General features: G+C 39.2%; 1 protein-coding gene across 2 annotated transcripts in view; it reads left to right on the forward strand.

Annotated features, from left to right (window-relative positions):
- CTDSP2 (CTD small phosphatase 2) overlaps positions 1-14,981 on the forward strand; it is a 49,751-nt gene that overhangs the window by 20,485 nt on the left and 14,285 nt on the right. The gene's annotated exons all lie outside the window — the stretch shown is intronic.

Consider the following 14,981-nt stretch of genomic DNA (forward strand, 5'->3'; position numbering starts at 1 on the left):
GTTTCAATTGACGCTTGCAGCGTGAAATCGTAGCTTGGATTTCTAGTGACTAAGGTGCGATATTCCCAAGTGTTGATAGTAATATTATTAAACCTAACAGCAATTTTATTTTCTCTGGACAAAAGTGCAGTTTCCCCTGACATGGCTTGGACACTTCAGTGGAACATTCCTGTAAGGATATTGACATTTTATCTGTCAGAAAGCAGGATAAGAATGGAAAATTTGATTGCGCTGGAAAATGGGACAGTGGCCCTTTCAACAGCACAGATCAAAGGACTCACGTCTTTTGAGTTTGTTTGCTGTTCAGCCTAGAGCCACCTTCCCCAGGCCGATGTCTTTCAGAGGCTGGAGTTGACAATTCCCACTCTTTCAGGCCTACTGGCTTGGGATATGAAAGTTGTAATTGCTTGCATCTGGATGTCAGGCTGGCCTGGCCTCATTTTGGAATCCGTGAAATAGCTTTTACCACCCCTGTTGGTAAAATAGCTGCTATGTTTGTCAAAGTACCAGTTTCAGGTGTGTCCCTCATTAATATTTTGCAGCAATATACTCTTAATATCAAGCCTGCAATTTGCCAGAAGAAAGGATGGTTTGTTTTAAGTGAGTGATCGTGAATCTTTTAATTCATTTACATTGCATTAAATCCCCTTTCTTTCCCTCTCCCCCCCAAGAGTTTTCAAAGCCACTCGCTTTTAGCAATCGTGAATCCCAGATTCTTGGGGATTGAGAGCCAAAATCGTTTGGAGCTAAAAATGCCAGACAAGGATTGGGAAATGCTTATATTCTTATTGTAAATTATTCTCAATTTTCTATAAAAGGACAATCTTGAAATATATTGTATGCAAGTATTCCTCGACTTAACAACCACAGTTAAACCCAAAATTTTCATAGCTAAGCAAGAGCTGTTAAGTGAGTTTTGCCCCATTTTACAACCTTTCTTGCCACAATTATTAAGTGAATCATCACAGTTGTTAAGCTGGTAACACCGTCGTTAAATGAATCTGGCTTCCTCATTGACTTTACTTGTCGGAAGGTTGCAAAAAATGATCACATATCCCTAGAACACTACAACTGTCATAAATACATGCCAGTTGCCAAGTGTCCAAATTTGGGTCACATGACCATGGGGATCTTGCAATGGTCGTAAGTGGAAAATGGTCGTATAAGTCACTTTTTTGCTGTTGTAACTTGGAATGGGTCACTAAATGAACAGTTATAAGTCAAGGACTGCTTGTAATCTATGGTGATGGTTTATTTCTTAAAGTTTTGGGATTGAGCAGGTTTCTCGTCCTTTTCCTATTTTCCAACGTGCAGTTCAGATGACCGTCTGAAATGAAAATGTGAATGTCTATTTCTCTTTATTCAGATATCTGAGGAGCACTTGGACTATAGTGTTCACACACCATGCTTAGGTGGAATTCATGTCACTTAACTGAAATTTATTTGAATATCTTAAAACCATATCTGGCATATTATTTGCTGTTAAATCTTAAGCCATATCTGAAAACAAAGCCATAGTTTGCTTTAAGACTTTTTTCTCAATAATTGCAGGTGCTTGCCAGTTGTGTTCTAAATTTTATGTGTACCTGGATTTAAGATGACACTAGACTTGGTCACCCCAATAATTTCAGCACAAACCAAGCTTTCCGCTGCGTTTCTGATGTGTTGGATTTCAATTGCTAGCTGCATGTTAAGGATATTAGTTGTTGGTTGAACACTTCTGAAGGCCACTGGATAGGGGAAAACTCATAAAACACCATGGTACCTCTTTATACCTCTTTCAAGTCATGATTGAAGGGTGACAATTTCAAGTGCAGGGTTAGTGGCCTCCAACATGCTGAATTGCCATCAGAATGGCGCTGCAGGTGATTAATGCTGCAAGTTGTCTGAACAAATTACATGGCTTCTTTGGGCAAATAATTTTTGGTATGTCTGCTTTAGAAAATATATATATATACATCTTATACAAGTGGAGAGAGAGAGAGAGAAAGGAAAGAAAGAAAGAAAGAAAGAAAGAAAGAAAGAAAAGAAAGAAAGAAAGAAAGAAAGAAAGAAAGAAAGAAAGAAAGAAAGAAAGAAAGAAAGAAAGAAAGAAAGAAAGAAAGAAAAAGAAAGAAAGATAAATCATTCATTCATTCTTTGGAAAGAGCTGACAAACTGAAATCCAGCAATGCCTAAATAGCAATCTGAAGCCAGACTCCATGTATGGATCCAAATAATTGAAAATGTCATCACTTGGATATTTAATTGGGTCTGAATATATGCTTTTGGAGAGAGGAAATCAAACGTATGAAATAGACTATCTAAACAGAAATCCAGTTTCAACCGGCTGAAAATTAGATGGGTAAGAAAAACTGTTGTAATAGCTGCTTCTTTATGCGAGTTAAAAGCCAAAGACAGCATCTTATTAGCAATGATATTTGATAGGGTGTGCAGTGCCACTCCTGTTACGATCAATGCTGTAAGACCTGGCTTTTAGCGTGTGGGTCACCTTCTCTCAGGGGATTTGTGCGGCAGAAGTCAGGAGATGCAGATTTTGACTCTACCCTTTGGGCTGGTTCTTTCCTGTAGGCCCAACCCACCTCCCAGTGTTGTTGCAATAGGGAAAAATGGGGAAGAGGGAAACCTTGTACTATAGTAGCCCTCAGTCTGTGATCATGATTGAGCCTAGAATTACAATTGTAAGTCATGCCAGTTGTTAAGCCGATCATCACATGATTGACCCAATTTTATATACATTTTTGTGGTAGTTGTTAAGTGAATACCATGGTCATTAAGCAAACCCATTGCCCACTTGTTGGCAGTCTCAAGTCCTCTCCTTGTCCAGACAGGAATGATAAAAAAACTGTTCTACTTGCTAACTTCATTCAGTCACAGTCATCAGCCTTACCCTTCAATGTTGTGAACATTCTGATTTAGTGACCAGTTGGGATCAGCAACTCGGTCATTAAGCAAAGTATTCACTAAGTGAAACCATAACTCTGCTTACAATCAGTTTTCAGTTTTCCTTTTGCTTTTATAGACCTGTGAAATGTGAGGATTGATTGTAAAGTTTGTTTTCCATCACCATAACTGAAAATGGTTACTAAATGAGGCAGTTGCTAAACAAGGACTAATTGTATTCCAAGACTGAGAAAAGGTATGGAAGCAGTTGGACTTACCATGTTTCCTGCAGTTACAACAGCACAGGGCAGAATATTGAATGTGGAGAATATTGAATTATAGAGTGGAAAACAGTACAATCAATATAACTAGATATTACTTGAACTACAAGGGAAATATTTACACATTAATGGTATCCCAGATTTGAGGTTTTCTTCTGTGTAAAGCAGGGGTGTCAAACACACGTCATGGCGTTGTGACATGACATATCATGACTTTTCCCCCATTTGGTAAACCGGGCGTGGCCAACATATGATGTATCCAGCCTGCGAGCCACAAGTTTGACAGCCTGGGGTAAAGGATGTATAAGATCAACCTATGTGATTTTCATTACAGTAAAATTGTAATGGCCAGCTAGCTGTCAGCATATACTATTCTTAAAAAAAAGTCAAGCAGACTTTACTGGTTACTACCAACCTAGCAGTTCGAAAGCATGTAAAAATGCAAGTAGAAAAATAGGGACCACTTTGGTGGGAAGGTAACAGAGTTCCGTGCGCCTTCGGTGTTTAGTCATGCCAGCCACATGACCATGGAGACGTCTTTGGACAGCACTGGCTCTTCGGCTTTGTAACAGAGATGAGCACCGCCCCCTATAGCCGGAAACAACTAGCATGTATGTGCGAGGAGAACCTTTACCTTTACATTTACCTTTACTACTAGAATGAGAGACTACCAGGAATTCTAGGGCTTTAAGCTAAAGAGAAAAGTTAAGAAAAAGAAGTCACAACCTATTTCCTTATTATTGCCATGAAGTCACCACCTTGGGCTTCCACCATCATGGGCATCCAAGGGACAAGTTTGAGACAATCCTTTGGATGAGGTGAGGATGAATTCCTTCATAGCGCTGGCATGGTAGAAGTGGGTTGACCATTGGAATCAACTATAATCCAGCATGGATGTAGCTCAGCAACCATGTAAAACTCTCTTGGATAGGTTAGCTCTGAATATCAAGTGAACACATGGCGGCCCAAGGCCATTTTTTAACACACAAGTTCATGGTGCTCCTTTGAACCAACCTGTTCTAAGCTGTGCCCTTCTTTGTGGTATCTTCTTTCCGTTGCAGAGATTCAGTGCACTGTGGGTCTGACTGGGAGGAGACAACTTCTGTTCTAAATAGATTTTGATTACTTCTGCATTTGAACAGGGTTCACAAATCTGCATAAAGCATGAAGTCTGCCACTTCGGCACTGTAAACTCTTGCTTCCTCTCCTCCTCAGGAGGTAGGCGAGAAAGGGTTTGTTATGTCTAGGATGTACTGCTTATTGTGACATCTACTTTGGACACAAGATGGGGTCATGGCTGGATGTGACTATTAGTTCTACAGAATGCCTGGTAAACATCATTGGCCATATGACAGCTGGGGAGTGATTGGCAGTTTGGCCAGATGTCAGAACCATGCATAAGACAGAAACAGAAACTATATAGAATAACTTTCATTTTCCTTTTTCCCTCCACCTCTTCCTGTATGTTGTTGACTGCATAGAGGCATCAAGCATATTTATTTTTCCCTGTTCATTTTTTAAGAATGTGTTTGTGATTTACAAAAATGTAAATAATAGCAACACAGTATCTAAGGCAGTTAATTATAGATAATACACATGCACACACACAGAGACAGAGTGGTTTCAAGGGTAGCTGTGGAAATCTGCAAAAATATTTTCATGAAAAGAACGATGGAATTCTGTTTCCCAGCATGACTCACTTGTCCTCTGCTGATGGATACCAGGTGGATTTTTTTTGTTTCTAGTTTTTTCCCCCTGTCACTACTACGTAGTTATTTTCATTCCTCCCAAATTCCATAACGAACTAAACTTACGCTCAGAAATTAAATTGGATTTTTTAAAAATTGATTTTTTTTTACATCCGTTATTTTGAGCACCAAATCTGGATCCATTTAAAATGTCTGCTAACATCTTTCTCCCTCCCTTTCTCATTTTTCTTTTTGAGAGCAGAGTTATCATTAAAAAAAACCTGGAATAACAACAACTTGTGCAATTTTCCTGTTTGTCCCATTGTCACAATTTTGGCAACAGCAGGACGCCCCGGGTCTGCTGCTATTTGTTCAGGAATCAAAACACAGCCGAGCAGTCTGAAAACGCTCCAGATTGTCGTCTTCCAGCACCGAGAGGCCTTTAAAATATAAACGCCATTTTGTAATTAGTTCCTGAGCAGCCTCTGGCTCTGCTGCGATGTATCATGGCAGTTGTACATGGAGGAAACCTAACCTCCCTTCCTAGAGGGGGATTTTATGCAAGCAGACTTTCCTGCTTGGGTTTCAGCTAAATCTTACGCTGAGGCAGTTGGATGGTTTATTCCGAATGCAATATGGTTCACACAATAGACAGAGGAATGGAGGTTGCTCAGGAATAGGGCTCATACAAGGTTTCCGGTTCAATCCACCACATCAAAAGATTTCCACCTGAAACCCTGGCAGTGGTTGGATTCATGCATTGGCAAATTGGCAGTTGGCAAATCTGACTTGACATACTGGACCTGCTAAAACAAATCCTATTAGGGTTTAATGTGAGGTGTCAATGCAATTAGGACAAGGAACTGGTTGCCCTCTGGAGGTTGTTGAATTACACGTTGGTATTGTTTATTATTGTACACATTGATTTAGCTAGCTGGGAATTGTAGTTCAGCATTTGGGCAAAAGCAATAGTGGCCACTTGCTGCCAGTATTGGCAAAATTGAACTAGGTAAGCCATCTGGCCCAGTACAGGTGGTTCTTGACCTACGACCACAATAAAGCCCAAAATTTCTATTGTTAAGTGAGATATTTTGAAGTGGATTTTGCCCCATATTCCTTTCTTGCCATAGTTGTTCAGTGAATCACTGCAGTTGATAAGTTAGTACCTCGGTTGTTAAGTGAATCTGGGTTCTCCATTAATTTTGCTTGTCAAAAGATTGCAAAAGGTGGTGATTGCATGGCCCTGGGACACAGTGATGGTCATAAGTATAAGCCAATTGCCAAGCATCTGGATTTTTTTTTGTAATATTTTTTTTATTTTTCCATTTTAAAAACATCTCTTTCAGTGAACAATGTGGTTACAGGTTTATGCATTTCAATACAAACATGACCTTAGAATATATTTATCTTTCACATTCAATTTTATATCATAGCTGTACTTTCATTTTTTCATAAATTTTCTCCAATATTCTTATTTTCTTTATGCTTATTAAATCATTTTCAATTTATACCTTAACTTAATTCCTTTTTCTTTAAATATTCTCACATCTTATTTTATAGTCTAACATTTTTATTTTTTATTCTAAATTCATTGTACCTTTATGCTAAGCATCTGGGTTTTGATTACATGATCATGGGGGTGCTACAAAGGTCGTAACTGGTAAAAATAGTCATAAGTCACTTTTTTTAGTGCTGTTGTAACTGAATAGTTAATAAATGAATTATAAGTTGAGGACTATCTGTATAAAGTGACTTTGAGTATTCTCATTGATAAAACAGTGATGATGGCATGGGGTGTTGGACTGACACCAGGAAAATCCAGGATCGGCCACAGAAGTAGCTGGGTTGTTTTTGGACTGCATGCTTCTTCTCAACTCAACCTAACTTACATAGTTATGAAGAAAATTATGAGGAGGGAGTACTTGCTGCCTTGAGCTTCTGAAAGAAAGCTCGGACACAAATCTAATAAACAATCCCAGGAAAACCTCACAAAGAAAGAACTTATTATGAGCCTTGTGCCATGCACAGTCCTTGATGTCTAGTTGCAAACCAGGAGAGGATATAGAGGAAGGTTAAATGGATTAGACAGGTCCCTTGGGGGAAGAACGGTGGCTGAGCAAGATGAAAAACCTCTTACTAGAAGCTGCTGACTTTTTTGTTAAGGCCATCTTGTAGCTTATGAAGTTTGGTAGTGGTAGTCTACTAACAAGTTGGTAATAGGAAAGTAGGAAAATGGAGGATTCCTCTAGTGATTTCATTTGCTTTAATGATAGGCAGCTGAAGGTGTGAACCAACCCTTACCCCCACCCCCACGGAAGAGTGCTGGCTGCAAGTTAAGTAGAAGACTCTTCTTACAGCATCAGCCAGCCCATTCACACCTGCATCTTGTCATGTAATGACATGCATGCATGAACTTGTCTGTAGAATAAATGGTACATTTGCCAGAGGGAGTCAGATTACCTTTGACTCCTTCAGCCATGTTGGGCTTTGGCTTTGCTAACATAAGCCAGATAAGAGGCAAGGGAACTAACTTGTCTGTAGGAGGAGAACATCGAATTTTGTAGATTCCCCACGACTATTCTTCAGGCCATTTTGTGTATCTACCTGGAAACTTGTTTTGTGCAGTTTTATGATAATAAAGTGTGAACCAAGAATCAAATGAGGATGTCATGGGATTTTCTCTGGTGGCTTTGCCAAGATAATTTTATGTAATGCCGATGGAATAGAAAGCTTTTTGGGGGTGTAAATCCACTGTTTTCAAAAAGGTTTTAATGAATGTCTCCCTTCAAACTTTTAGTATTCAGATAAACTTCAGCTGTTGTGCTTTCAAAGTTACTGATGTAGGTGAGGGGTGTCAAACTCATGTTATCATGGCAGAGTCATGTGACATATCGGGAGTTTTTTCCCCCTTCGCTAAACCGGGTGTGGGTTTGGCCAGCACGTGACACAGGCCGGGAGTTTGACAGCCGTGATTTAGGTGATTTTTATTTTATTTTATTTGAAGAGCAATTTCTGTAAATGGTGGCTTTTGGGGCTAAGAAAAGTTTGAAGTGGTTGAGCACATACTCCTTCTCAAAAGTGTAGCCACCATTCAAGTTTGATGCTTTTAAGTTATTCAAGAGCGAAAACCTTGTTTGGCTTTCCAATATTTATTTATTAGATTTTTATCCCACTCTTATTATTTTTATAAACAATTCAGGGTGCTCAATACACCTAATATTCCTTCTCCCTCATATTTTCCTCACAACAACAACAACAACCCAGTGAGGTAGGCTTATCAGAGAGAGAGTGACTGGCCCAAGATCACCCAACTGGATTCCATGCCTAAGGTGGGACTTGAACTCAATGTCTCCTGGCCAGCACCTTACTTACTATACCTCACTGGCTTGCTAATACCAAAGTACATGTCTGTGGTTATACAAATGGCTCGTCCTTAAACATAATTTATCTTTTTCCCCCAGTTTTTCAAGTTCTCGCTGTCTTCTGCTAACCCTTCAGCCAGCCTTCAGTGGATCTGGCAAGGAGTGATTCCATTGGCCAGAATTTCTTGTTTCCATTTCTTTGTTTCTAGTGTAGCATAAAGTAGTCAGTGGTCTGGTCACAAATAAGGATATGTTGCAATGTAGTTTGTTTGGCTTAATATAGTGCAGTCCTATTATTTTATTTTTATTTCTGTGAACCAAGCTATCATGGTTTATTCAGCAAAAAAGTGGTTACATTCTAGCTAGGTTGATGGGCATTCAGGTAGATGTGTTCATTACATATCAGCACATTTAGCAAAAACAAATTAGATTTTTGTTTCCTGTTAAGGTGTTTGGGGAAAAACAAAGAGAAGGAAGTACTGCCTTCTTAATCCTTCCCACATGACCAGGAAATAATAGAATAAAAATAGAATAATAATAGAATAACAGAGTTGGAAAGGACCTTTTAGTCCTACCGTCTGCTCATGAAATAGACCTTATACTATTCCAGACAGATAAATTAAACAAACAAAATGTTAAAAAGTTACAATATTTATGTAGTTACTTACCAGGCACATCTAAATTATATTAATTATATCAAAATATCTTTACAATCCCTAAGGCATGCCACAACTTTTGAGCACCCCTAATTATTTGGAAATTGAAAACTTTGACATGCCTTACATCCAGTCTCTTCTTAAAAGCCTCCAGTGATGGATTACCCACAACTTCTGAAGGCAAGCCGTTCCACTGGTTAATTGTTAATCACCTAATAGAGAGTTGGCTAGAAAGAAAAGATGGCGGCTGTTCTTGGTTAAAGGTCAAAACAGTGGAGATAATGCAGCCAGCTGAAATAATGCTAATAAATGGAGAAAGCATGTGTTTGCACCTTAAAAGCAACAGCGGGATTTGTTATAATATTTGGCCTCGCATACAGTACAAGTGGAGCATAACTGGCAGGAGACTGCACTGATTTGAAAGAATCTCAGTGTGGTAAAGATAAGGAATAGTATAGTATAGGAAGGGCCAATTGGGAAAAGTAATTTTAGAGCTCCTCTTCTCCTTCACTTTTTCCTTCCTATCAGAGATGGTATTCAGCAGTTCTGACCAGTTCTGGAGAACTGGTAGTGGAAATTTTAAGTAGTTCGGAGAACCGGCAAATACCACCTCTGGCGCCACCCCCATCTATTCTCTGCCTCCCGAGTCCCAGCTGATCAGCTGGGTCTTCTTTTGTTGCCCTGCACAGGAGAACAGAGCTGGAAAGCAGGTTAGTGGGGTGGGGAGGAAATGGAGATTTTACAGTATCCTTCCCTTGCCATGCCCACCAAGCCACACCCACAGACCCGATAGTAAAAATTTTTGAATCCCACCACTGCCTCCTATACCTCTAGTATCCTGAGGCTTATCTTTAGTTCACTCTGTAAATGTAGGCCAGGGGTGTCAAACTGGCAGCATCACATGACATATTGGGACTGTTTTCCCCTTCACTAAACCAGGTGGGGGCAGGGCCAACATGTGATATATCCGGTCCACAGGCTGCAAGTTTGACACCCCTGATGTAAGCAGTAGAACATTTTAGGCACAACTATTTTATTTATGTTCTGTTTTAATTATTTTTATAACTCAAATGGCAAACATATCCAACACACCTTCCTCCTCCTATTTCCCCCGCAACAATAACAACCTTGTGAGATGGGTTAGGCTGAGAGAGAATGACTAGCCCAAAATCACCAGCTGGTTTTCATGGCTAAGGTGGGACTTGAATTCACAGCCTCCTGCTTTTTAGCCTGATGCCTTGACCATTAGATGTGGCCGAGCTACAACTGTCAGCCTTCCTTGTCATTGATGGTGCAAAATTGAGAGGGCTAACTTTACTGTAGACTTTTTTTCTTTCTTTTAAGCTCTGAAAGGCTAAGAATCCAAAAATAGTATTTTCCTGTTCCTTCCTTGTTGTATTGCCCATGTAAGAATCACAATCGCAGAAGAGCTTTTATCTTCTGCTTGGGAAAAGTCCCATGGTGCATGTGGAAAGAAGGCAAGATATAGGGTAGTCCTTCACTTAAGGCTGCTCAGCGACTGATCATAGTTACAATGGACCTTTCCTGGGATATTATGACCCAGTTCTGATTTTCTTGCACGCATTTGGCAACTGGCCTGCATTTATGGCCGTTTGCAGTGTGTCATTGTTATATGACCATTTTAAAAAAAAAAAAATTACAGCATTCGCTTAACTACTCTGGGGATCGCTTTATGTCTGCCATAAAAATCATAAAATCGGGATGGTTACATAGGTGATTTGCTTTATGACCACGACTACTTAACAGCCATAGTAAACAGGTTCCGTTATGGTTATAAGTCGAGGCTACCTGTAAATTCCCTATACCCATAAAACTTGTAGGCCTAAAGGGTAGCAAGTTTTAAGCAGACAAAGGAAAATTTTTGCAAGATATTTTGGCCCGTGATTCCAAGAGTATGTTGAAATAATACAGCATTGAGTTTTTAAAATCCCCTTATTGTAGATGTTTGCCTTTCACGGATGAGCATTTTATGATACAATCAATTTATATTTTCAGTTGAAGTGGGCAGAATGCAAAATACCTGTCTCAACCCGCAGAAAGTGTGTACATTTAGGGTAAAAGTACTACAGAGAAAAAAATGTTTTCATAGTGACATCTTTTTCTCACCCAGTTAGCATGTTATAAAGATTTGTGATTGAATTTGAGGCATTGGTTGGATAGTAATTATGATCATTCTAGGCTTTCGGCTGTGAAACTAAGAATAGAGAAACTGGTTTGGCAGAACAAAATCTCCAAAAGGCAGAATTTCTATTAGTGAGGGAGGAAGATGGATGTACTTTGAGAATGAGAATAGGCATGGAGAAAAAAAGTGTGGGTTGTTTGGATTTTTTGGGGAGGGGGTTTGCTCAAAATACAGGGCAGGAGTTAAAATAGATGCTAATTACTTTTTAACACCTTAAAACATCTCCTAATGGTGCAAGGGCTTTGTTACCTAAGCAGTATATCTAAGAAAGGTTGAGTCCTTATATCTTTTCCCTGTCTGAAATTATCTACACTTAAGTATCTGTTGCAAACTATGATATCACCAAAGTATCAAAACATGCATTGTGACATCACAGCGAAGCCCTGTCCTTTTGTACCCACATTGTAATGTTGCGTGCAAGTATGAAGGAGTAGAGTTGTGTCACAGTGTCATAGTGCACACGTTCTCACCTGTCTCTCCCCCCTTCCTTTGTGACCTTGAACACTTTTTTCAGTTTAACCCAAGTTCATGAGATAGAGGATTCCTGGATCCCTCTGGAGAAAAAAACAAAAAACTTTTAAAGTGATCTGTGTTCTACCATTAATGAAATATGAGATATTTATGCTTAATAATTATTGCTTAATTTTGCTCTGTTCCTCTTCCCTCCAGATCTCTCTTTCATTTTATAACCTGATTTTTACTCTGTGAGCCTACATGCTAGAATTACCTTACATTGATTAGCTCTGCACATTGTACTGAACCATAATTTGCTTGGCCATAGTTTGTTGACTAAGCCATATTAGGTTGGTTTTAAATAACTTGCTAAGCCATGGGTGTCAAACTTACCACGCCACATTGCCGTCACGTGACGTTTCGTGACATTTTTCCCATACGTGGAACTGGGGTGGGTGTGGCCTGCATGTGACACATCTGACCCATAGGCTACCGGTTTGACACCCCTGTGCTAAGCAAAAGCCCCCCCCAAAAGCTGTACCTTGGTGTGAAGTTCCTTATCAACTACAAGTTTTTATCTAGAGATGTTCGTTGTAGTCCCCTTAAAATCTGTGCATTGCTTGTTCGTTGTGTTGCTTCAAAAGTCAGAAAAAGAACCTTGAAGATCTGTGATGGAAGGAACAGAGACATACATTGAAAAGTGCAAGTTTGATTTTTATTTGAAAAGTGCTAGATGTGGAGTTTCTGTCTTTTGGCAATTCTTTGCAGAGCACTGAGTGATTGATAAGTTTGCTCAAGAAGGTTTATTCTTCTTCTCTTAAAAAGAAGTTTCCAGATTTTTTGGGTAACCAAAGACATGAAAATATGTAGACAACTTCTTGTGAAATTTCCAACATTAAGCGTGACCAACATTTTGATTTTTGAATTGCACAGCAATACCTTCCTTCTTAGTAACCTTTTTGTCCTCATTACAATCCTGTGAAGTTAAGTTCATGGTTGAGTAGAATATTTTTCCTGGGCCATCTGTAATCATTGACCCAAACTCAACCAACATGTTTTTGCTGCTTTCTGTGACTGATAGTATCCAAAACTAATTTGCAAAGATGTGCACAAATTATTTTTCAGATCTACTTTGAGGATCAGAAATACCTACTTGAATTTACCTTGTAGGGTCTTGCTTGTTGCCAGTTATAATATCTACTGCAGATATACCTTCGCTGAACTTGACAGCTTTCAGAGAAGGATGGGACAGACAGGAGGAGAGGAGAAGAAGGAGGAAAAGAGAAACTGGTGGCAGCAGCAGTGTAGATGAAGGAAAAGAAAACATATTTTCTATAGTGCCTATTGCCAGCTTTTAATTTTGCTCCAGTTGTCGCAATATTGACTGGATTTTTTTCCCTTTTAAACTAGGGTTAAGGTGCAGTTTGCTGAAAGCATGAAATCAACAAACATATTTAGGTTCTAGGGCCATGGTTTAACATTTCCCAAGATAAGTTTTATCATCCATCGCCAAATTTCGTTCTTTAGTTAAATGTTAACATGAGCCTTCATGTCTACTTCAAAATCCTACCTCCTATCCTGGGAAACCTTCAGCAGAGACTTCAACCTTAATCCAGAAGGAAAACAGTGCCTATGAACAAGTAACAAAGTTCTTCAGTCAGAACTGAAGAAGCTTCTTGGATGAGAAGCGAAACATCTTCAAGGAAAACCAAAGGCCAGTTGCCTTTTGAATAAGCACCTTTGGGACAACCATGACCTGGATGACTGAGAATCTCCATGGACAATAAGTAACACCATTACCTTGGCAATTACTTCCTACTACCTCTTTGCTTTGGTTACATCATATAATAAGACAGAGGTCTCTAAACTTGGCAACTTTTAAGACTTGTGGACTTCAACTTCAATTCTGGGAGTTGAAGTCCACAAGTCTTAAAGTTGCCAAGTTTGGGGACCCCTGATATAAGAGAAGGAGAATTCACCATCTCCTAAGATATAGTCTGTTCCATTATTGAATGGTTCCTACTTTTAGGACACTTTTTCAATTTACAGCTAAAATTTAGTTTGTAATCAATTCATCCTTTGATCTGTTCTGTCCTGTCTTCAACTGTTTTGAATAATACCTCCTTATATGTGACATACTTCAGATGCTTGAAGACAACTGACATGTCTCCCTGCGGTCTTTTCTAGACTAAATACACTTGATATCTCCAACCATTCCTCCAGCTTGGTTGCTTTCCTTTGGACACACTCCAGTCTGTTAATGTCCTTTCTAAAATATGTCTAAACCTGAATGCAGTATTCTAGGTATGGAATGACCAATACAGATTATTCAAAAGCAACGACTTCTCTTGATATTGATGCTATTTTTCTGTGGATGCAACAAGATTCCATGTAATTTTTTGCAGCTGTATCATATGATTGGGTCATATTCAGCTTCTGAGTCCCCAAGATACCCAGTTCCTATTTGCGTGTGCTGCTCTTTCTGATCCTGTATTCATATGTTTGATTTTCTTATTTGATTTTCTTCGTTGAAATTCAGTTTGCTTCTTTCTGCCTGATGTGTTCCTACTTGATCCTGCAAAATCTTGATATTATCCTCTATGACATTTGCTAAGTCCCCATATCCATCACAACTTAACAGATTTTGTGGCCAACAACACAGTGTCTAGAATGGACCTCTCCTCTTTGCTCTTTGACTCTTCAGCTTCACAAGAAACCCTTGGTATAACACCCATCAGATGCAGTTGCTCTCTGTCTATTGAATGGTGACCTAGTCCAGTCCACATGTTATTTTTTTTTCCTGTCAGAATCTCATACTTAATAATCTGTTCCAGAATTTTCTTAGCTGTTGTCATCCTTCCACTTGAGATAAGAATTTAGCTTTTATTTAGATTAGGCAACCTGATCCTTAAACCTGAAATCAAGGAGGAGTCAATAGCTACTTGGGTCTTCCTTGCATTGACTGGTTTTGTTTTCTTGTTAACCTAGATTCAATGCATGTTTCCAGAGGTAAATCAGGAGTATGTCCTGTGATCATTCAGCAGGTAGGAGCATTGCTCACTCATGGAAAGTGATCAGGAAAGTGCAATCTTGATAAACAGTGAGCTCTTAACAAGACCGCATAGGTAACAATGGTCAGTTAATTCACATCAGTTTCTGCAACCTACATAGATTCATATCTTGGCTAACAGTGCCCAGCTCTCTGAGCCATCAAGTTAATGAAGCTCCCTCAAAATATTTGGAGGCTATCAGATCATCCATTCTTGCGATACATTATAGTCCATCAACAACTAGTATCTGCTGACCATCAGTTATCATTCTAATCATGCCCTGAACTTTTCAACCAACCCCTTGATGCCCAAATCTGTATCTCTGGCTTTTCCCCTCCCCTCTTACTCAATGAAAGGTTCTTTGGGATTCCTAACAGAGCAAATGAAAAGTTTTCCATTAACCAA

This window comes from Notechis scutatus, chromosome 2, assembly GCF_049901735.1.
Source record: "Notechis scutatus isolate UNSWTSFEM ecotype Mainland chromosome 2, rNotScu1.2, whole genome shotgun sequence".
Classification (NCBI taxonomy): Eukaryota; Metazoa; Chordata; class Lepidosauria; order Squamata; family Elapidae; genus Notechis; species Notechis scutatus.